The following is a 25,395-nucleotide window of genomic DNA, read 5'->3' as shown; positions in this document are numbered from 1 at the left end:
ATATTGCCAACAAATAATTAGAATACAGACTTTCTAAGAATTCCTATAAATCAATTTCAAAAGACAATCTACTAGAACAAAATAGTAAAGAATATGAACTGCCAATTTGCAGAAGGGAAGACAAAATAATTATTAAATATAAAAACAATGATCAATCTTACTAATAGTGGTAACCAGAGTAATGAAAATGAAACCAATAAGATAACTTTTACAATCACTGGATTGGAAAAAAATGACATGAAGTTGAACAAGACCAAATCTTGGCTAAGATATGCAGCAAAGGAAAATTTCAAACACTTGATAGAAATGTAAATTATTATGGTCAAATTTGAAAGAACTTTGACAATGTGTAGTACTACTATAAAGATTCACATATTCTTCAAGCCAGCAATTTCATTTCTCAGTAGTATATACTCTGGAAAATTTCACACACACGTGCACAGGAAAACAAGTACAATAAATTCCTTTAAAGCATTATTTGTAATAGCAGAAAATAAATGTATTTTATGTTCTCACTGTCATGTGAGAGCTTTAAAAAAATGTAAATTTATGGAAATAGAGAGTAGAATGATGGTTACCAGAGGCTGGGAATGGTGGTAGAGAAGGAGGATAAAGAGGAGGTGCTTAACAGGTACAAAAGCACCTATAAAGAAGGAATAAGGTCTAGTGTTTGATAACACAATAGAGTGACTATAGTTAAGAATAGCTTATTGCATATTTCCACATAATTAAGAGAGTGGAATTGGAAAGCCCCTAACACAAAGAAATGATAAATACTTGAGGTGGTGGATATGTCAATTAGCCTGATTTGTTATGGTTTTATCAAAATTCCACATAACCCCATGTATTACTCTGCTCATGAATTGCTATAAAGAAATACCTGAGACTAGGTAATTTATAAGGAAAAGAGGTTTAATTGACTCATGGTTCTGCAAGCTTCACAGGAAGCATGGCACTGACCCCTGCTCAGCTTCTGGGGAGGCTTCAGGAGTGTTACAATCATGGCGTAGGGTGAAGGGGCAGCAGGAACATCTCTTGGTGAGAGCAGGAATAAGAGCAAGAGATGGGGGAGGTGACACACACTTTTAAATGGCTAGATCTCTTGAGAACTCACTCACTATCTAGAGGACAGGGACTTGTTATATTGCCCAGGCTGGTCTCAAACTCTTGGGCTAAAGAAATCTCTTCTTTTCAACCTCCTCAGCAGCTGGGATTTGTGAGCCACTGTGCCTAGCTGAATTTTTATATAAACATCTTACATATTTTTCCTAGTTTTATCATTTGTGATGAATATTCTTAAATAATATATTGTGTAGTTTTGTTTTTTATTAATTACATGCAATTGATTCATACCACCTGTGGTGTTCTGTGACCTGCTTCTTACACTCCAATTTGAGTTTTTGACATTTACCCATGTTGATATATAAATTTTACTCTGTTTATTCACCACTGTTTAATAGTTATTGTAAAAATTTACTGTGTACTAATACTAGTTCATTTTCATGTTGCTGATAAAGGCAGACCTGAGACTGGGCAATTTAGGAAAGAAAGAAGTTTAATGGAGAACTCAGAGTTCCATGTGGCTGGGGAAGCCTCAAATCATGGTGGAAGGCAAGGAGGAACAAGTCACATCTTATGTTGATGGTCACAGGCAAAGAGAGAGCTTGTGTAGGGAAACTCCCATTTTTAAAACCATCAGATCTTATGATATTTATTCACCATCATGAGAACAGCATGGAAAAGATATACCCCCATGATTCAGTCATTTCCCACAACACATGAGAATCATGGGTGCTACAAGGTAAGATTTGGGTGAGGACACAGAGCCAAACCATATCAATAGCATTATAGTTTTGCATTCTATGGTTAAGCTCATTTGATCTGTTTAATTTTTTGATATTAAAAAAATTCAGCTTTGAACATGTCTCCTGGTATATATGTGTAAAAGAAGTTTTCTAAAGTATATACCTGATAGTGAAATTGCTAGTCATAGGGTTTATGCAGGTTTAACTTTACTAAGTAATATTATGATGTTTTTCTAATTGTACTCATTTATACTTCTACTGATAAAGAATGAGAAAATTTCTATTTTTAAACATTTTTTCCATCGCACTGTCTTGTCAATTTTTAAATTGGCAAATATGTGATATGTGTATTAGAATCTTATTTTCATTTCATTTCCTTCATTGCTAATGACAATAAGCCATTAATATTTCTCATTCTGTGAAATGCCTGTTATCTATTTTGTACATTTTTTTCTAATTGATTACTTATCTCTTTCTTATAGATTACAGGAGTTTCACATATATACTGGATACTAATCCTTTGTTAATGTGCTGTAAATATCTTGTTATTTGTGACCCACTTTTCCACTCTTGCTTAAGAAGCAACTCCAAATCCATTCAGATTTCATCATGACATTGCAGCAATTCAGTCACATCTTCAGGCTTCACTTCTAACTCTAGTTCCCTTGCTATTTCCACCACATCTTCAGTTACCTCATCTATTGAAATTTTGAACCCCTCAAAGTCACCCATGAGGGTTGGAATCAACTAAATTCCTGTTAATGTTGATATTTTGCCCTCTTCCTATGATTCATGGATGCTCTTAATGATGTCAAGAATGGTGAATCCTTTCTAGAAGGTTTTCAATTTACTTTGCCCAGATCCATCAGAGGAATTACTCTCTATGATAGCTATAGCTTTACAAAAGGTTTTTAATTAATGACTTGAAAGACAAAATTATTCCTTGATTCATAGACTATGAAATGGGTATTGCATTAGTGGGCATGCAAACAACATTCATCTCCTTGTACATCTTCGTCAGTGCTCTTGGGTGACCAGGTGTATTATTAATGAGCAGTAATATTTTGAAAGGAACCATTTTTTTTCCTTAGAATTAGGTCTCATCAGTGGGCCTAAAATATTCAGTAAAACATGCTGTAAATAGATAAGCTGTCATCAAGGCTTTGTTGCTCCACTTATAGAGCACAGGTAGAGTAGATCAAGCATAATTCTTTTTTTTTAATGATACTTTAAGTTCTGGGGTGCATGTGCAGATTGTGTAGATTTGTTTTATATAGGTATACACATGCCATGGTGGTGGTTTGTTGCATCGGTCGCCCTGTCCTCTACATTAGATATTTCTCCTAATGCTATTTATCCCCAATCACCCCATCCCCTGCTATTCCTCCCCTAGCCCCAACCCCCCAAGCCCTGGTATGTGATGTTTCCCTCCCTGTGTCCACGTGTTCTTATTGTTCAACACCCACTTATGAGTGAGAACATACAGTGTTTGGTTTTCTGTTCTTGTGTCAGTTTGCTGAGAATGATGGTTTCCAGCTTCATCTATGTCCTTGCAAAGGACATGAACTCATCCTTTTTATGGCTGCATAGTATTCCATGGTGCATATGTGCCACATTTTCTTTATCCAGTCTATCATTGATGGGCATTTGAGTTGGTTCCAAGTCTTTGCCATTGTGAATAGTGCCACAGTGAACATACATGTGCATGTGTCTTTATAATAGAATAATTTATAATCCTCTGGGTATATACCCAGTAATGGGATTGCTGAGTAAAATGGTATTTCTATTTCTAGATCCTTGAGGAATCGCTACATTGTCTTCCACAATGGTTGAACTGATTTACATTCCCACAACAGTGTTAAATCATTCCTATTCCTCCACATCCTCTCACGCATATGTTGTCTCCTGGTTTTTTAAAGATTGCCATTCTAACTGGTGTGAGATGGTATCTCAATTTGGTTTTGATTTGCATTTCTCTAATGACTAGTGAGATGAACTTTTTTTCATATGGTTGTTGGCTGCATAAATGTTTTATTTTGAAAAATGTCTGTTCATATCTTTTGCCCACTTTTTGATGAAGTTGTTTTTTTCTTTCCTTGCAAATTTGTTTAAGTTCTTCATAGATTCTGGATAGTAGCCCTTTGTCAAATGGGTAGATTGCAAAAATGATCTTAGCTAGATGATCTGGATAACTTGCTGCAGCCTACATCAGCATTTGCTGTTTCTCCTTGTAGATGGACAGGTTCTTTTCTTAATCCTCAGGAGCCATCCCTTGCTAGCTTAAAACTTTTCTTCTGCAGTTTCTTCACCTCTCTCAGCTTTCACAGAATTGAAGAGAGTTAGAGCTTTGCTCTGGATTAGGCTTTGGCCTAAGGGAATGTTGTGGTTGGTTTGATCTTCTATGCAGATCACCAAAACTTTCTCCATCTTAACAATAAGGCTCTTTCTTGTTCTTATCATTTATGTGTTCACTTTTAACTTCCTTCAGGAATTTTTCCTTTGCATTTGTAACTTGGCTAACCCTTTGACGCAAAAGGCCTAGCTTTCTTTTGACATGCTTTTTTTCACTAAGCTTAATCGTTTCTAGCTTTTGATTAAAAGTGAAAGACGTGACACTTCTTTTCACTTGAATACTTAGAGATTATTGTAGGGTTATTAACTGACCTAATTTCAATATTGTTGTCTCAGATAATAGGGAGGCTTGAAGAGAAGAAGAGAGATGTGGGGAATGGCTGGTGACTGGAGCAGTCAGAACACACACAACAATTTTCCATTAAGTTTGCCATCTTACATAGGCATGGTTTGTGGCACCCCAAAACAATTGCAATAGCAACATCAAAAAGATCACTGATTACAGATCACCCTAATAGATATAATAATAATAATGAAAAAGTTTGAAATACTGAGAGAATTACTAAAATGTGACACAGAGATGCAAACTGAGCACCTGCTGTTGGAAAAAATGGTAATGGTAGATTTGCTTGATGCAGGGTTGCCACTACAAACCTTCAATTTGTTTAAAAGAAAATGCAATATCTGCAAAGCACAAGAAAGCAAGGTTCAATAAAATGAGATATGCCTGTAGTTAACCCCTACTACCTCTCATTTCCAGACCTTGGCAACCACTGATATATTTTCTGTCATTGTAGTTTTGCTTCTTCTAGGATGCCATATAAATGGAATACAATGCCTAGCTCTTCTTGCTGTGGCTGCTTTCAACTGGCAATATATATTTGAGATTTATTTAAGTTGTTGTGTAAATTAACCGTTTGTTCCTTTTTATTGTTGAGTAGTATTCTGTTGTAATGATGTGCCACAAGTTGCTTACCCATTCACCAGATGAGGAACATTTGAGTTGCTTTCAATTTTTTTTCTTTCTTGTAGTTCTTTATTTATTTATTTTTTAATTTTTTATTGCATTTTAGGTTTTGGGGTACAAGTGCAGAACATGCCAGACAGTTGCATAGGTACACACGTGGCAGTGTGTTTTGCTTCCTTTCTCCCCTTCACCCACATTTGGCATTTCTCCCCAGGCTATCCCTTTCCAGCTCCCCCATTCCCCACTGGCCCTCCCCTTTTCCCCCCAATAGACCCCAGTGTTTAGTACTCCCATCCCTGTGTCCATGTGTTCTCATTTTTCATCACCCGCCTATGAGTGAGAATATGCGGTATTTCATTTTCTGTTCTTGTGTCAGTTTGCTGAGAATGATGTTCTCCAGATTCATCCATGTCCCTACAAACGACACGAACTCATCATTTCTGATTGCTGCATAATATTCCATGGTGTATATGTGCCACATTTTCCCAATCCAGTCTATCATCGATGGGCATTTGGGTTGGTTCCAGGTCTTTGCTATTGTAAACAGTGCTGCAATGAACATTCGTGTGCATGTGTCCTTATAGTAGAACGATTTGTAGTCCTTTGGATATATACCCAGCAATGGGATTGCTGGGTCAAATGGAATTTCTATTTCTAAGGCCTTGAGGAATCGCCACACTGTCTTCCACAATGGTTGAACTAATTTACACTCCCACCAACAGTGTAAAAGTGTTCCTTTTTCTCCACATCCTCTCCAGCATCTGTTGTCTCCAGGTTTTTTAATGATCACCATTCTAACTGTCGTGAGATGGTATCTCAATGTGGTTTTAATTTGCATCTCTCTGATGACCAGTGACGATGAGCATTTTTTCATATGATTGTTGGCCTCATATATGCCTTCTTTTGTAAAGTGTCTGTTCATATCCTTTGCCCATTTTTGAATGGGCTTGTTTGTTTTTTCCCTGTAAATCTGTTTGAGTTCTTTGTAAATTCTGGATAGCAGCCCTTTGTCAGATGGGTAAACTGCAAAAATTTTTTCCCATTTTGTTGGTTGCCGATTCACTCTAGTGACTGTTTCTTTTGCTGTGCAGAAGCTGTGGAGTTTCATTAGGTCCCATTTGTCTATTTTGGCTTTTGTTGCCAATGCTTTTGGTATTTTGTTCGTGAAGTCCTTGCCTACTCCTATGTCCTGGATGGTTTTGCCTAGATTTTCTTCTAGGGTTTTTATGGTGCCAGGTCTTATGTTTAAGTCTTTAATCCATCTGGAGTTAATTTTAGTGTAAGGTGTCAGGAAGGGGTCCAGTTTCTGCTTTCTGCACATGGCTAGCCAGTTTTCCCAGAGTTGCTTTCAATTTTTATGTTTTTCTTTCATATTATATTTTTCTTTTTCTAAGATTTAAAAGTAAGCCACGATTCATACATGAATAAAAGTTTATGACAGGTTATTTCCCAGTCACGTAGTGAATGTGAGCTGCCTTCAGACACACTCCCGATTCTTTCTCTTACCTGTGCTTTCCTTTGCTTGCCTATTAAGTTCTAGAGTTGCTGTTTCATGATGCACTTGAAACTGCCTTTTCAAATCTTTTCACACTGATCTTCCTTTCACGGAAGCATGACCTTATTTCTGAGTTACAGTAATATATTCAATGGTTTGAATATTTGATCAATTTCTATGTTTCTCAATTGCTTTTAAGCTCCATAGGAAAGAGGCTCTATCTCCTTTTGCCAAGCTCTATTATCCTAGGACCTTACACAACTCACAGCCCATGGTAGGCTCTCAATAAGTATTTGTGGAAGGCATGAATCCTCATGCTATTACTCTAAGCAAATGATTTCCCTTAATGCATTTCTGAGTCTATCTCATCTTCTACATCTCAAAATTATTCATTTATTTATCTTTCTACTATCTACCTATGTGCCTATGTGTCCATTTATATTTGTCTCAGAAAAAGAAATGCCTGTCATTTTCTTCATGGTTAACCCCTTCTCTCATCTTCTTACTATCATTCTCACCACTCTCTCTAACTCTTTTAGTACCTCATTATATAAATCATGCAAGTATTATCTTTTTCTCTCTTTCTCCATCCCTTCCTCTAGTTATTGTTTGCCTGCATCTTGGAAACATGTGGTGCTCTATCTTCTAGGAGTCATCACTTTGTATTACTGTTTTATCTCACCATCTTCCCCTCTCAGGCAGCCAGGGCTGGAGGAGACTTAAAAGCTCCAGGGCCTGGGATAAGTTGAAGTGTTAATGGGAATGTAGGAAAGGACATGCATTAGACGATCTGAGAAGCAACATCTGGAGGATAAAAAGAAATAAAGACCTGGGAAGACTAGTTATGAGATTCCTCAGTCTAAACTAGCTCCAGAGGTGGAAGAATCTGAAGCCTGGGTCTCCTCACTCTGTTGAGTAAAAGCCTGTATAGGGGCTGGGACGAGAGTGCAAATGGCAACCCATGTACCATTTGTCTAAATATTTCACAATTAAAAATCAAGCTAAGAAACTGCTCAATAGAACAGGTTCTATCTTCCTATTTCAAAAATATACTTCATAACAATAAATACAAAACAATGTGCAAAGCTATAGTTATGGGACTTAAATGGGTTAAAAAAAAGACAACTGGGTTTAATTATTATTGCACACATTTAGGAACTCTGTTGATGTTTGGATGACTAACAGTATAGCCAAATAGATAAAATGGATTTTTCTTGCCTTTATTTCAGCAAAATTGCTAATTGGGTTGTTATGAGGATTTTAACATAATTTATTTTCTATTAATAATGTCAAACTACACACTTTTCTTGAGTCATTGTAGTTCTTTGATAGTTTTTATTAGTTTTAATTAGAAAGAATAATTCAATTTGGAAATGAACCTTGAACTTTATGAATCAGGTTAAACATTGTTATGGATTATCATATGAGAATTTATTACAGAAAATATTACACCAATAAATTGCTAGCACTTAGATTGTGGGAGTCATCATCTCTTATGGCAGTATCTAGATCTCAAACAGTACTTCTTATTTTTCCTTCAGAAATTGTAATATCAATATATCATAAAAAAATTAAAAATAGCAGTACATTGATGAATGATAACTTGATCTATATTGGCCAGAAAATAGTATAGAAATTTTTTTCAGAATTATTTGTCTGTGAATCATTAATTTCATAGTCACATAAACTTCCCCCATGTTTGAATTTTCTTATAGTTTATTGCAATGTTACTTTTGGAGCATATTTTATATTTTTTTAATTTAACAATTGTCTTTAAATTAAGGAAATAAAATTTATTAAAAAGTGAAACTACTGAAGTTGTGTCTTTTTTAAAGTAAATATTATTAATAGCAAGCAACAGTTCATACCAATAGCTGCGGCTCTCACAAATTCAAAATTAGTTTCACTTCCTGCCAATGTCCATGATTCACTCTTTGAGGATCTTCTGTGGTTTGGCTTACCTCTTTTTGTGCATCTTATGTCTTGGCTAAATTAAGTTTAATTGCTGTAACAACATTTTGTCAAAATTCCTGTCATGTGTTTGAGAGTGATTTAAAAGTCACATTCATTTAATCAAGATGTTCTATCTTTGAGAAGACCCAGAAAATGTTGTATGTAGTTGTTAAAATTTTTCCCCAAATTTATTATCTGCACAGTAGAGTTTATGTCTCCTAGTAACAAATTCAAACTATGGTATTGTACGTGGCAGAAAAAAACACTTTCTGATTTTCAGCTAAAGTTCTAGTTTCTACACATTTTTCTTCAACAGCAATGTTAGTTTCATTATCTTAGGCTTCCCCTCTAAAACTTTAAAAATTGATTTCTAAATTTAAAGTTATTTTCTCATTCTTCACATAATTTAGAACCAAGGAAATACTAATTAATTGTGTTATTCTTGTTTTCTTCTCCAGTAACTTAAAAGTACATGAAATGAATGTGAATATTCCACATGACTTTTATCCCTGGTACAATTCAGCTGAAATGAGTAACACTTGCTTTTTCAAAATTATAGCTGTGATAATTTTCTTTCAGTTTTTTGTTCATTAAACATAATCCCACCTTGAATTCTCTACGCTAGACCGTGATCATTTGCTTTATTACAACTATTTTTTCATCTTCTTTGAATATTTGGCCATTTTACCACTGCATTTTGAAATCCTATTAAACCTAGATATATTCCACTGTTTTCTATGTGTATTATACCCATAGTTATGATATTTGTTTAAACAATGCAATGTTCACATAATATATTTTGAATAATGTTACACTTCTAGCCTTTTTTCTTTCTCTTCCTTTTCTCCCCCCCCCCCGGCCCCTCCAGCCCACCCGCGAGAGACAGGGTCTTGCTCTGTCACTCAGGCTGCAGTGCAGTGGTGCAGTTATGGTTCATTGCAGCCTCCACCTCCTTTGCTCATATGATCCTCCTGCCTTGACCCCCTAAAGTACTGATTGGGATTATAGGCATGAGCCACCGCATCCTGCTTACACTAATATTCTATATTGACATCTAATTTCTTTGTTGAATCCATTGTTTGGCTGCTTATTCAGGTTTTTTTTAGTGCTAGAAATTGCCCATATTCTTTTTAATATGTGCAAGTGATATTATGCGTTCTTTCAATTGAGAACATAAGTTTCCTGTCAAAAAAATAGCTTCATTGGCTCAAGCTGATCTTGAAGATTGGCTGTGAATCATATCACAGCAATAGCCAAACAGGTTGTATTTGAACGTTGTTATTTCTCTGCTTGGAACACTCTTAAAGTTTTCTTTATTACAGCTCACTCTCTCATTTAACTCAAACCTTTGTACAAAGGGCTCCTCAAAGAAGCTGTTACTGGACACAAGATCTAATAGCACCCTGCCCCCATCATTTCTACCTCTAGCACTTGTGACTACTTGCATGTCCCGTGTCTTCCCCACTAGACCTTAAGCTGCATAAGGACAGGACTCTGCCTGTTTTGTTCTTAATTGGATCTCTAGTATCTAGAACAGTTACTAGCCTACAGTGGGCATTTAAATATATGTTGAGGAAAAGTAGTGCTCTCTATTCAGAAACTGCATTCTTTGGCTCATGAATGAATTACTTTGGTCTAGGCCAAAGGCCCTTTAATATTTTCTATTATCTTAACTTCTGTATAACAGTGATTCTCAAAGAGCAGTCCCCAGACCAACAGCTTTCTCATAACCTGAAAACGTATTGGAAATGCAAATTCTTAGGTCCCACCCTAGATCTCCTGAATCAGAAGCTCTGGAGGTGGGCCCAGCAATCTTTTCATAATTTCTATAGGTATTTCTGATGCACGATAAAGTTGGCGAACCACTGCCTTAGGAGCAAATGATTTAATGTTGCGAATTTTTTTCTTACTTTATAGTCCCATTGTGATTTGTATTAAGGGCACAATGAATGCCAGAATTCTTTTTCTTTTCTTTTCTTTTTTTTTTTTTTTATGAGCTATGCAGATGATATTGATCAGACATTACTGCATGACTCATACTTAAACCTATTCAAGAATCAAGAATGAAGAGAATGTTTGATTATATGTCAAGGAATAAGTTAGAATTATAATCTACTTCTTGCTCTTTAATAAGGGACTAAATGATGTAATTGGTTTAAAATATTTTATGGTTTATATTTTATGGTTCATAAAACATATTAAACCAATTGCATCATTTAGCCTGTGCTTGTAGCAGGTGACTGTCTTATAGCAGGTGACTGTCTGCTTCAGGCCTAGGGTATTTTATTTATTCCTATTATATTCTACTCCTTCCTCTTTTTTATTTCAGTTCCTATCACCTGAGAGGAAAATGTATTTGAGGATGGAAGAAAAATCTATCCTAGGACCAAGTTAAAAGAAGAGCCAAAGCTTCCATTGCTCTTCTCGCAAAGAGAATAATTAGGATCTTAGTGGCATTTCCATTTTATGCATTCTTAATGGTCTCATTCAATATCCCTAATCTTTCTGACAGTTAATCTAAAAGATCAAGAATTTTTATTATTGTTTCTTAACTAGTGTGAGTTGTGAGTTGGTTTCTATGATATGTCTCGCACTCTAGGGTTTTAAATTAAAGTTTACTCAGAGTTATTCTGAGTGCCTGCAAAACTCTGTCCAAGCTTCAGTGTCTAACCCAAAGCTCTTAATTGGTGTGGAAAGTAAAAATAACAAAAAGATTATCCTCAAAATAATGAGATACTGGTTAGTCATGTTGTTTTACTTTATTTGGTTTAAGCTAACAATGGAGTCCTTCTCCCTTGCATATTTTTGAGAGAGCGGTAAAAAATGTTTTATTGTCACAAATTTCATTTTTATACAAAACGAAAAAGGTTTTTAAAAAGGGTCACTTGGCAGGGCGCGGTGGCTCAAGCCTGTAATTCCAGCACTTTGGGAGGCCGAGGCGGGTGGATCACGAGGTCAACAGATCGAGACCATCCTGGTCAACATGGTGAAACCCCGTCTCTACTAAAAATACAAAAAATTAGCTGGGCATGGTGGCGCGTGCCTGTAATCCCAGCTACTCAGGAGGCTGAGGCAGGAGAATCGCCTGAACCCAGGAGGCGGAGGTTGCGGTGAGCCGAGATCACGCCATTGCACTCCAGCCTGGGTAACAAGAGCGAAACTCCGTCTCAAAAAACAAAAAAAAAGGGGGGGGGGTCACTTAAAGGTGTGACTCTTCAGGGAGGGAAATTGAAAAGATGGCATTTATTGGAAGTTGGCAATAGTTTGAGGACAGTTTGCTTTCTGCTTTGCCATATTTAAATGTTTTTCTCCATTAATTCTACTATTAAATGTTAAGAATTGTTCTCTATGGTCTAATAAAGTGAATTATATTGCTTTTTTTCACACAAACACACATGCATGCACACGTGTGTGCGCAAGCACAGAACTCGACCTTTCATATCTTCTCAGCACAAATCAAGTTCTGAAAGATTTGAGAAAACGACACCAAATTTCAAGTGAGAGGGATTCTTCATAAAAAGACAGATTTTCCAGATTCTCCATTTCAGTAGTCATTGAGCTGGTGAGTAGAAAGATTATAATTTTTTTACACACAGTCACACACACATGGATGTGACTTCCTTCATGGAAGTAATGGTATGACACCCCAGAGGAACTTCTCAGGTGCTGTGTATTTCACCTTGCTCCCAGTTCTGGATCACAACTGACTGGCATAACTTGAGTTATGGACTGGGCTACATATCAGCCATGAATGTGGAAAGAGCCCTGAACTTGGAAATATAACATCTCAGGACAAGTTTCACCTTGGCCTTCTCTTCAGCTCTCCTCCCTGGGTCCTTTTTTGACCTTCTGTGTTTTCATCTCTAAAATAGGGATGCCACTGCATATTATTCTTATTTCCTGGAGTTTCAGATGTAGTTGTGAATATGGAAAACCTTTGTAAATGCTGTGCATGGCTCAGAAGGAAGATATTGTTAGTATTATCACTATTGATAACTACAGGCTTTTGAGAGATATGACATGAAAATAGTGGTGAGGAGCAACCCTGAAAGACACCCACACATTCTGAGTGCAGAGAGAAGTGTGGTCAGGTTGACAGCATTTTAAGAACCATTAAATGATTGCTTGTGTCGTGATTTTTCTCTTTCTCTAAATGACATTTTGAGGCTCCTCGGAACTAATGCTTCTCACTGGGTGCTCAGCATTAATCTCAAGAAAATGAGGAAACTGAGTATCTTCCAGGGCTGCCACATTGCTTTCCCTTTCTGAGGACATCCCTATCATTCTCCCAAAGAGAACATCCTTGCATTGTGCAAGGATGTTGAAACCTTGAACTCCCCTAGTGAAGGGATTGGGAAAGTGGCTGCACACTGAAAAATGCAAGGCATCTGGAAAAAGTGCCCAGAGGATGTAATGTGTCTCGGTGACCAACTGGCTGACTGTATCCTGTTCTCTCATTCTTTTATTCCCTCCAGACATCCTCCGTTTCTTTTCCTGCCCTGAATAGTAATGACTTCTTCATCTGGCACAGCCACTGGAGAGGGAGAATGAGGGCCTTCCCAGGCCACACCAGCCATGCCCTATTTCTATTGGCCAGAAGAGATGATGGATGAATGGCAGATGCTGCTGTCAGCTCAGCTCCTTTGCTCAGCCTCTGGAGATTATTGATACTCACTGGAGGCCAGTCAGCTGCTCAGTGGAGGCGCCCCAGGGTCAACATGGGTCCCAAATCCAGGAAAATATGCTGGTATACAGATAGTTATCAAGTCAAAACTTGAGGCTATGTATGCCCCCCAACGTCTGCACTCTCAGAAAAGCAGCTGTGTAAAATTTACTGATCTCCCTGTTCCAGAGACTCTAAGAGGTCCTAGCACCAATGGGATGTTGCCTTTTTCCTGTCCCACTTCTTTTTTATTCCTCACACTCTATTTCCCAGATTGAGTGAATGCAGTGTTTATAAGACAAACCTGACAAGTGTTATAAACACTGGTTTGTACAGCACTATTCATATTATCGACCTGGCTACAGGATGCCTGGTTGAACCCTTTCCATTTTGCCTAGCTTTTGCCAGCCAGCAAAAGAATTTTATCCAGAAACCAAGGCTGGCCTCCGAATGACAAGTTTGCATACAAATCCATGATATACCTTTGGGTTTATGGCTTGTGGGGAGGTGAAGATGGGCCTGGACACTGCTTCTTCTATGAACTGGACATTCATTGATTCAGTACATATGTAGGTATACAAGATGGCAGTCCTAGATGTGGGCTCTTTACTGAACAACTGAGTGGTCTCTCATATATTTCAGTCAATGATCTTTTTAGACTGAAGTTAGAGCCCACGACTGATGGAGGACAGCAGCTGCTGCCATCCATCATTCTCTCCCTTGCCAATAGGAAGAGTGTACTAGGAGCAGCCTGTGGGTAGGAGAGGATGACTGCTAACTGTTAAATGAAGTAAGCATTACTCAGGCTTGTGAGAAAATGGCATAATGTCATGATGGAATATATGAATATATCAGCCCCTTGTTAGGTCAAGTGCTTTTCAGACTCAGAATGACTATTTACAGTTTATTGTTGCATAGTAATTTCTTAACTTATTATCTGATTGCATAGTTTAGGGCTAGTGCATTATTTTGGGCAAAATGACATAGCTCATAAGGCTGTCTAAATATATTATTAATGTTGAGGAGTTGAAATTTGAAACATATATTATTACAAATTAAACCCAACTGGTAAAAAGAATACAGAATTAATTTATCCTTTAATAGATGATAAGAAGCCTAAGAAGTGAAAATTTTTAAAGTGGCATAGCAATGAAACATTTAATTTTTCCTCTCAAGCAGTGACCTTTCTAGAATGTAAAGGTAAATTTTAAAAAGCAGTGCCATGTATTTCTGCTTGTCTTCTTCCCCTACTCTTCCTATGGGCTTAAAAACTATGATCATAAATATATAAAACAAAGTTTGATGAAAATGGAAATGATAATGTAATATTTTTGCTTACAGAACTGGTGAACATTTTAAAAACAATAATACTTTGCACTTTCAAGAGTGTGGTAAAATGGGAATAAGTTCACAAAACTTGTATGTAGGACAACTGATATGGTTTGGATCTGTGACCACACCCAAATTTAATGTTCAATTATAATCCCCAATGTTGGAGGTGGAGTCTGGTGGGAGGCAATTAGATCATGGGGGTGGTTTCTCACAAATGGTTTAGTACCCTCTCCTCAGTGCTGTTCTTATGAGAGTGAGTGAGTGAGTTATGATGAGATCTGGGTGTTTAAGACTGTGTAGTACCTCCCCGCCTCACTCTTCCTTCCTGCTCCAGCCATGTGAAGATGCTTACTCTGGCATTGCCTTCTGCCATGAATAAAAAGCTCGCTGAAGTGTCCCCAGAAGCATATGCTGCTTTGCTTCCTGTACAGTCTTTAACTGTGAGCCAATTAAACCTCTTTTCTTATAAATTACCCAGTCTCAGGTATTTCTTAATATCAGTGAGATAATGGACTGACACGGAAAATTAGTGGTGGCTCCAATCCCCCATTTCTCCTCTGCACTGCTTGCCAGTCTCTCCAGCTCTAACTATGGCTCAAAGAAGCCCAAATACAGTTGCTGTTTCAGAGGGTGCAAGCCATAAGTCTTGGCAGCTTCCATGTAGTTTAAGCCTTCAAGTGTACAGAATGCAAGAGATGAGGCTTGAGAGCCTCCACTTAGATTTCAAAGGATGTATGGAAATTCCTGGATGCCCATGCAGAAGCCTGCTGCAGGGGCAAAGCTCTAATGGAGAACCTCCACTAGAGCAGTGCAGAGAGGAAATGTGGGGTTTGAGCCTCCACACAGAGTCCCCACTGGGCCAATGCCTAGTGGAGCTGTGAGAAGAGAGCCACTACTCTCTAGACCCCAGAATGGTATATCCACTGGTAGCTTGCACCCTTAGCCTGGAAAAGCTGCAGGCACTCAACTCCAGCCCATGAGAGCAGCCATGGGGCAGAGCCCTGCAAAGCCACAGGGATGGAGCTGCCAAAGGCCTTGGAAGCCTAACCATTGCATCAGCCTGCTCTGAATATGGTACAGGGAGTAAAAGGAGATTATTTTAGAGCTTTAAGATTTAATGGCTGACCTGCTGGGTTTTGGACTTGCAAAGGTGCTTCCTGTACAGCCTGCAGAACCATGAGCCAATTAAACCTCTGTTCTTATAAATCAAATGGTTTTTTTGACCTTAAAAAAATCCATTGATTTAAGAAATAGCAAGAATATTTCACAAAGTTCAATTGTTATCCTATGAGAAAGTTCAAGCAGTTATTGCAACATAGAACAAGAATGGGCTACTATGGGCTGGGCATGGTGGCTCATGCCTGCAATCCCAATGCTTTGGGAGGCCAAGGCAGGCAGATCATATGAGGCCAGATGTTCAAGACCAGCCTGGGCTAACATGACGAAACCCTGTCTCTACTGAAAATACAGAAAGTAACTGGGTGTGGTGGTGCACACCTGTAATGTACCTGTAATGTGATGGTATGGTGGCTGAAGCACAAGAATTGCTTGGACCCAAGAGGCAGAGGTTGCAGTGAGCCGTGATCATGCAACAGCACTCCAGCCTGGGCGACGAGCAAGACCCTGTTCTGAACAACAACAGAAAGAATGGTCTACTATGAAAAAAGAGTAATCAAATAGCATAACTGCAGTAGGTACTGTTGGTGCACTGCCCAGGTTCCCTCTTCTAGGAATAAAACATTCATTCCTCCAGCTGTTGGAATAGTTGACAGCCAATAACTCCCAGCTAAATTATTCTTTGAGCCTTGCCTCAGCTGAAGAGAGACACCTGGCCCAAGATTGTACTGGGGTCATCTTTGTTAGCCAGTCAGCTGGTCACTCAGCTCCAAAATCGCATTTTAGGGCCTGCTGTCTCCATTTCTGAGAAGAAGACTCTGAGGCAGATATTTGCATTCAGGAAATTACTGGGGAGGGCTCTTGGGGGTCAATGCCTTTAGGGGAGTGAAGGAAATGGGACTGCACAGAGAAAAAAAGTGAAGAGGGATGCAGTTGTAACAAAGACCTCAGAAAATTCTAGAGGCGTTCTGGAGCTAGGATAGCCCTTCACAATTGTTCCAAGTTTTGGAGGAGGAGCTGTGTCTTTTACACTCTTTTATTGACCAATGTAGTGTACCACCAAAGCTACAAGGTATGCACTGGTGAGAGGGTCACCAGCACTGAAGATAAATCAATTATGGCAGTGCTTTGTAGGCCAACTTGAACAAAGTTCAAGATGCTTTATCAAAATGGTACTCACTGATAGCAAGGGAGAAAATAGGATGCCGAAATGATAGAAGCCAGGTGGTAGCACTTAGCCATCAGAAATAAGGTGACTGCACTATTATAATGATCAACAAGTGCATACTGGCAGGCAGAGTGGGCAAAACATGCAGAGAGGTAGGAAGATCATTAACAAAACACAATGCTCCTAGTCACAAGATATTTGGACAGCCACCAAGCATATTGCTGACTTTATACAACAAAAATAAATCAAGGATGGATGATCATCATGAGGCAGGGAAACTGCCCCAATAAAACATCATGATCATTCTCCTCTTTTCTGGCCATGGGCCATGTTACAGACTGGGATCCCTTAGATTGAAGGAAAGGGCAGGTCTCTGGGAGGAAAGACTCTGCAATATTACAGCAAGTGGTTTCTCAGTCCTTCCTTAAAGGAATCTATGACCATTTACTTATGTAACCAGCCACCAAGGGTATTGCTCAATTTATACAACAAATACAAATCAAGGATGGGTGATCATGAGGCAGGGAAACAGCCCCAATAACACATCATGATCATTCTCCTTTTTTTCTGGCCATGGGCTGTGTTACAGACTGGGATTTCTTAGATTGAAGGAAAGAGCAGATCTCCAGGAGAAAAGACTATGACATTACAGCAAGTGGTTTCTCAGTCCTTCCTTAAAGGAATCTATAACCTATACTTATGTAACCATACACTGGGAAAAGAGAAGTGTGCACATTTTCTAAGAACTGTTGGCAGAGGTTCCAAGACAGCTTCGATACTAGGAAACCAGTAGTACTATCATGAATCCCTTGTTAGAGTGGAGGCCTAATAACTACTCCAGTCCCATGACATAAAACTAATATGTTTTTTCAATTGTGAAATCGATCCCTGGCATGTGGAATAAGAGCTATCATAATGAAACAGGCTAAACAGAAACCTCTGGTCAAGAGGGTAGACTAAAACCAATATTGGATTTAAGGGGAATGGCAAAGATTATTGCCACCCTTAAAGACCTGAAGGTTCAAAAGGTGGTAGTACCCATAATGTTCTCAAATATTTAATTCACTAGTCTGTTTTTTTTTTTTCAAAATCAGGTGAATCCTGGAAGATAATAGTGAGCTGCCTAAAACTTCACCAATTAGTGACCCCATTGCAGCAGCAATATCAGATGTGATGTCTTTATTAAAGCAGATAAACATAGCCTCAGGTACAAGGAATATGGTCATTGATATGGTGAGTGTGAGCTTTTCTACCTATAGAATTAGAAAGGACAACTGTATGTATACATTTATGGTCTAGCCCAAGGACTATTTTAATTCTCTGTTCTCTTTTATATAGCTTGAGAGGCCCTGGACCATAAAAAATTCTACAGAATATCACATTGGTTTGTAATATTGGTGATATTAAGTTAACTTAGATCATCAGTGAGTGGCAACCAGATCATCAGTGAGTTAACCAGATCATCAGTGAGTGGCAACCACATTTAAGCCCTAAATAAGTAACATGTACCCCAGAGGTTAGGTAACAATAAACCCTATGGAAATTCAGGTGTTCCACACTTGATAATACTGCTCCAAAACACTATTGGCAACACAAAAGCTCCCAAATTTGAGTGGGATCCAGAGAAGAAAAGGCCTTTCAGCAGGTCCAGACCATATTACAAGAAGCTCTGCTTATTTGGATGTATTACCTAGCAGATTCTGTGGTATTAGATGTATCTGTAGTAAGTAAAGACACTGTGATGGTCTGAATGTGTCCCCCAAATTTTATTGTTAAAATTTTAATCCCTAATGCAATAGCGTTGGGGGTGAGATCCTAATGGGAAATTTCCTAATGGGAAATTTAGTTCCTGAGGGCTCAACTCTCATGAATGGATTAATGCTGCTACAAAGATGGCTTGAGGACATTAAGTTTTCTCTTTCTTCTGCTCTTCTGCCATATGGGGACATAGTATTTCTACCCTCTGGAGGATGCAGTGTTCAAGGCACCATCTTGCAAGAGGAGAGACCTAGGCCTTAATCTACCTGTGCCTTGAGGACTTCTCAGACTCCAAAGCTGTGAGAATAAAGCTCTGTTCTTTATAAATTACCCAGTCTGTGGTATTCTGTTTATAGCAGCACAAAATGAATTACAACAAACAGCATGCAGCATGTGCAGTTTATGGCAAAGCTCAATAGGAGGATCACCACACAGACCCATAGCATTCTGGCATGAGACCATGCCATTGGCAGTGGAGAATTATGCACTTTCAAAAACAGCTTCTGATGTGCTACCGAGCCCTGGTAGAGATGGAGCAGCTGACCATGGGACTTGAAATAGCTAGGTGACCAGGACTGCCTACCATGATATGAGTTTTGCCAAATTTGCCAAATTGTAAGGTTTAAAATGCCTAGTAGAATTCATTGTAAAATGAACTGGTACATCTGGAATTGGTCATGAACAAGGATAGAGGCACAACACAAAGAAGTCACAAACCAGGTGGCCTCCAAGTACATATCATTCAACACTGTTGCATTAGTTCAACTTTCTTTTTGTTTACAAATATGGCTGGAAGTTGGATGACAGGCACTCAGAAATGGCTGAACTTAGTTCGTGAATATGTGGGTGCAAGCTAAAAATGAACCATAGTTGCACTGTAGCACTATTCAGAAGTGGTTATGAAAAACTATGGTGAGTATAAATCTCAATGGGAAGAGCACTGGGTCACTACTTTGTCTTTTGGAACAAGATTAGTTTTTATTTGGAATTATGCGCAGTGGTGAGTAGCTTGGTCACATTGGTGAGGCGCCTGAATGGAGGAAGACTGAAATATTAGAAGCCAGGAGTTCTGAGAGAAAGTATGTGAATGGCCCTAGGGAGCAGGACCTTTTATAACATCTAATGGAAAGAGAAGTTCATTCTTCAACAAAGGAGATGCAGTAGCTAGGAATTCACTGGTGCAATCACATGCTGCATGATCCGGGAGTTGCTGGACTGAGATAACAATGGAATACCTTGTTGAAGACAACTGAGGCTCTGGCTTAGAGAGATTACCCAATGACGGTGTGGCACTTTACCTCAGAAGTAGGCATACATCCTCAATCAGTGACCATTTTATAGTTATTTATCCTCAGCAGGCAGAATTTATTGTTCCAGGACTCAAGTGATGGATACAGGAATGAGCTTAGTTACCATCAGTTCTAGTGACCCACTTAGGGAATTTGTGTTTTCTGTTTCCACGATTCTGGATTTTGTGAGTTTAAGGGTGCATTTTCTAGAGCGGTTGTTTTACCATCTGTGTTGATGTTAAAAAGAAGAAAGAAAGAAAATACTGGGTAATTTAAAAAGAACAATGTATTTCTCATAAACCTGTAGTCTGGAAGTCCAAGATCAAGGTGACAGCAGGATTGTCATCTGTTACAAGTTCAGTCTGTGTTTCCAAAATGGCACCTTGACCACTGGGTTTTCCAGAGGGGAGAAATGCTGTGTTCTCATATGGCAGATGGCGGAAGGGCAAAAAACGAGAAACTTCTTCTGCTAAACTCTTTTATAATGTCATTAACCCATTCACAAGGGCAGGGCCCTGATGATCTAAACACCTTTCAAAAGGCATTGTTACCGCGGAGTGCAGAAGTCCCCAGCTCTTGTCTAACTTGGGGAAAAGATTTCTGCCAAGAGAAAGTTCAAAGATAGCAGAGAACTTTATTGAAGGGAAATAAATAGGGATCAAAGAGCTTATGGTAGGAAAAAAAGTACACTCCAAGAAAGAAGTGGGCTGAACCTGCAGGAAAACAACTTCTGACTGTGAGTTTTATCATGTTAGGCTCCCTCTTCAAGTTCTGGCTTCTTGTCTCAAGTCTGCACCTTTTTCCTTTGTCTAGTTTTCCTGATTCTGCCTTTGGTTCCTGCCTTTGTCCCCACCTAATTCCTGCTCAGGCTTGTGGGACCCTCTGTAAGTGTTGATTAATGCACTGTGCTTGCCTAATGGAAGCATTGCTTCTTACTGCCACCCCAGGAAAGTTGTCTAGCAGTCAAATCTATACTTATCAAATCTGCATATCTTTTAGGAATTTCCCCATTTGCCCCTCCTTTCTTCCTTATCAGGATGTACCTAGCAACATTCCGATATTGTAACTGCAGAGTAAATAATTATTGGGGCATCTTAAGGAGTGTTTCAGAGGGTTTGTTTCTGCCTATGGAAATAAACCCTCTGAAACACTCCTTAAGATGTTTCTCCTTTCTACTCACAGTTAACTATTTGCTCACCCACTCTAGCATTAGAGATGCTATTAACGTGCAAATTTTGGTGGGTCCCTCAGGCCAGAGACTTCTTAGACTTTTCCTTTCTCAAGGGCTCCGCCTCCTGCTTATGTCTGGCTGTCTGCTTACTCTAACAGCACCACCTCCCAACACTGCTGCATTGGCGATTAAATTTCCAACACAAAAATTTTGAGAAACACATTCAGAAGATAGCAGGAGTAAGACTTCTTAAAGAAGAAATAACCATAGTCCCTTTGAACTTCAAGCTATAGCTGCTTCCTCTTCCCTTTAGATTCTTTGTAGTAGCAAGAGGCCAACAGGCATGAAAAAGGATCATCATCCTGGCAGGGTTGACAGTTATCATCAGGCGATAGAGCTGCTTTTACACAATGGGGACAGGGCTGAATATGTAGGCACTCAAGCAATACATTTGCATTTCTTGGCATGTCTCTGCCCTATTTAGATGGCCTGAAAAGGGTATGGTGACAAGGGGCTTATATCCCTCAAGGATGAGGTTCTGAGTCACATTACTAGAAAAGCCAGAAGTGTTAACCAAGGGAAAGGAGAATCTAAAGTGTCTGGCTAAGGAGGGGGATTATTAGGACAGTTTTAGCATGGACATCAATTGCAGCAGTGGAGATTATATCTTATTCCACTAACTTCCCATGTGTAAACTTCTTCCAGAAAATGAGGTCCAATGTAATTTTGGAGTAGTGGCTTCTAAATTATGTGGGAAAAAAAAATCCTGGTCAAGAGGGTGAACAAAAAACTGTTATGTGAAACAAGTAGATGTGGATACTGTAAGGCATAGCCAGTAGTAGATGTTGTAATGTGCCAATCACTCATTCTTCTAGCTTCTAGGAATGTTGGTGACAGACATTATTACTCAGCCAAGTACCCCCTTAGGACTTGCTCTTGGTTGAAGAGAGCTGTCTTGTACAAAGTCACAACATCCAGATTCTGGAACATCCTACAGTCAATGCTTGTCAATGGGGTGTATAAATTCCTTATGCCTTTGCTGAGTAAGGTCTTTGTTTTGATGCATCCATCACATTTTAACTCCCTTATTTGTCTTATCTAGTTTCTTTCCCTTCCCTTCTCTTCCCTTCCACAGGTGTTCATCTAGCAAACATTGTACAGTAAACTTCCTGCATATGAGAGTGCTTCTTCCTGAGGAGCCCAATTAGTGAATGTGATACTGTGATATAATAAATATATATTTGATCTTCATCCCTTGTTTTTGACACAGAGCTCCTAAAGCCCCTGAAACTTTTCTGAGTCATAAAAATGTCTTTTTTGTTATTCATAAAAGTCCCTTTGATCATACCTTGGTTTATGCTAACTTGGTGACTTAGAGTGAGCCCAATAGATAACCTCAGTATGCGCTATAGCTCAAGTAATTAAGGAATAGCCCAGGTAATTCAAGGGTTGATACTTCAAGTCCCTTCCCTACCACTGACTTTCTGGAAAAGGAGAATAGGGGATGCCCAATATTGAACTCTATAAAAACTCTTGAACAAGGAGAGTTGATGAGCTTCTAGGTTGGTGAACACATCAAGGTTCTGGGAGGGTGGTACTCCTGGAGCAGCCATGGAAGCTTCACATCTCCTGCCCATACATTGCCCTAGGCTCATCTTTCATCTGGTTGTTCCTTAGTTTTATCCTAAAAACCCCTTGTTTATAGCCAGTTGGTTAGAAGTACGGGTGACTCAGGGCTTGTAATTGGCATCTGAAGTTGGGGCAGTCTTGTGGCACTGAAACCTTAAATTATTGAATCTAAAACTAACTCAGGTAGTTATTATTAGAATTGAATTAAGTTTTTGGACATCCAGCTGCTTTCAGGTAATTGGTTGGTGTGGGGAAACCCTCCCATCATGTTTGGTGTCAGAAGTATTGAGAAAAAAAAAATCCCTTTTATTTGAGGAATGCTAGGCTCCTGTAAAATATCAGGCCCAGAGAGGCACTGGAATGAGACAGCAGTCATGTCCTATTATTAAGTAATCTACTCTCGAAACTACTTGCTAAAATTATAAGTAGCTATAAATTAATCTAACAATGCTGACACTATAACTTATAGAACGTATAGGCAGTATCACTAATCAATGCTATTTCTGTAAACGAAGGAGAATTCCTGACAAAAAATCTTTGTTATCAATCAACTCTTTGTCCCCAATTTTTGCCTTTAAAGATCTGCTTGTAACAAAGGCCAAATGGAGCTCATATCCAAGGTTACTTGTGTCTGAGTATTCCAGGCAGCTGTCTCATTTTGGCTCAAGTAACTCTTTAAAATTATATTTTGATCCTCACTTTTTTTCCTTTAAGTCAACATTCCTGGCACTATGAGCAGGATTCAGAGCAACCCCCGACATCAACGATACGACAGTCCTCCTGGACTCAGCACCTGGTCAGCTGGAACCTCTTGATATTTTCCAGCTTTAAGAGCATGGTCAAGTGCACATGAGTCCTGAATTTGGACCTTCCCACCCTGAGGCTGAGGTCTAGTGTTTGCATGAACTGTTTTTCTCAGATCTCCCTTCCAAGAATGGAGCTTTCCATCTCTATCTAAGGGCAGGAGATTTGGATTTCAGGATAAAAGAGAACTTTTACCTTCTGTGCCTCTGTTTCATAGCAGAAGGTCTGGGTCACAGTATTTGTAGTCTAGCACTGGTGGTTGCACTACTTTTGGCCTAAAATTACATAGCATGTTTTAAAAATTACAACTGCTTCCTCTTGATTATAATTCAGATGTGTCTTTTCAGTTGTGACCAATTTCTGTTAGTTTCAAACCAAAAGGTGTATGAGAGCAAATTCTCTCACCCCAAAGTTAAGGGACACTTGGTCCCTCCAGTTAATTAACAATTTAATTAAATTGGCATCAGACGGCAAGAGACTTTTTGAAGGTGATGGGTTGTTTGTCCATGACATGGAATGGTTTTATAGGGCCTTCCTACAAGAAGAACACTTACTGCGACTTTCAGCTCAGCCAGAAGGTACACCTAAGTGTTGGTGGCCTGGCACCTTGAACACACTGCCATCACAAGGCAATCAGATATTTCAAGACACATAAGAGAGTGACCCACAACTCTTTGATGACACTTGGTGGAGTGATGCTCATAAGCAGCACACTTCGACCCAAAACACATTTCTGACCTTAGTCACTTTTGAAAAGTTCCTAAGTTGTAGGAAATCAACCCTCAGAATCTGAGCACTCTTTTAAAGGATAAGCTGGTTCTGTGTATAACACTGATGGGTTATCGTCTTATAAATGTCTAAAGAAAATAAACCCACATGATCCAGGATGGTTATAAACAGCAATGGTTAAAATGGTCCTTTGAAAATCCTAAAATAATCTGTGAAATCAGTTGAAAAAAACTGGTTTTAGAACCTGACAAATTGAATGGGAGCACCCATTCAAGGGCACCTAGAAGCTTCTAAAAGAAAATGTAACAAAATTGCCTGTATTCAGGAGGTGAACAAAAGGATATCTGATACTATTTCTGAATTTAAAAAGAGTACGGAGTCCTTCTCCCTTCCATCTCCAACTCCTCCTCCTACTAACCCTGCACCTTTATGTGCTGTCTTATCTAAACTTCCTGCCCTGACTTATCAACCCTTCTACCACCATCACCTGAGGAAAATCCCCTGGTCTCTGGCTCCTTCCCCGGAACTTCTATTTTTGCAGTTTCTTTCAGGGTAAAACCCACAGGAAGAGGTGAGCCTGTTAGTATATACACCCGTTGGACAAAGACTGAATTTAAGAATATCATGAAAGACTTCCCAGACCCATTCCAAGATCCCATAGGGTTTGCAAAAGAGTTTGATTTAATTACCTGGAATTAGGAGCCTGGATATTCTGAGCTCTACCTGGTATCAGCAGGCATGGCAACTGAACAGTTGAAAAAGGGAAGCTGAAATAATCCTTTAGAGAATTTTCAAAAACCAGACTGAAACTGACCATGAAAGGGTCCATACTTTGGACAAGACTCTTTATGATGTCATTCTCCATGTCTGTGATCTAAACATGTAGATTAAAGAAGAATTCAACAACATACTCAAAGACCAGACAAATCTATGCTTGATTATTTTGAACAATTTGAAAAAACCTCTAAACAATTTTCCAAATGTTCAATGCTAGCCTCCAATATCATCGGAATGATTTCCTTATAAATTCTACTTCCCTCAATGGTTTAAATGCTGACTTGACTATCTTAGTTAAATGATACAAGCTCGATCAGGTGACTATACAAACCAATGAATTAGTAAGCCTGGCAGATAAACTTTCTAAAAATATTCAGAAAGAAGAAA

At 38.8% G+C, this 25,395-nt stretch overlaps 1 long non-coding RNA gene across 1 annotated transcript in view; it reads right to left on the bottom strand.

Annotated features, from left to right (window-relative positions):
* LOC118152697 (uncharacterized) overlaps window positions 1–25,036 on the bottom strand; it is a 30,780-nt gene extending 5,744 nt beyond the window's left edge. Inside the window, exon 1 of the long non-coding RNA XR_004741429.3 lies at window positions 24,921–25,036. This is a non-coding gene — a long non-coding RNA (uncharacterized LOC118152697). The remainder of the gene's footprint in view (window positions 1–24,920) is intronic.
* Window positions 25,037–25,395: the final 359 nt, after the last annotated feature.

This window comes from Callithrix jacchus, chromosome 4 (assembly GCF_049354715.1).
Source record: "Callithrix jacchus isolate 240 chromosome 4, calJac240_pri, whole genome shotgun sequence".
In the NCBI taxonomy this organism is placed as follows: Eukaryota; Metazoa; Chordata; class Mammalia; order Primates; family Cebidae; genus Callithrix; species Callithrix jacchus.
The sequence above is the reverse complement of the archived record's forward strand: the minus strand, read 5'-3'. Positions and strand labels throughout refer to the sequence as shown.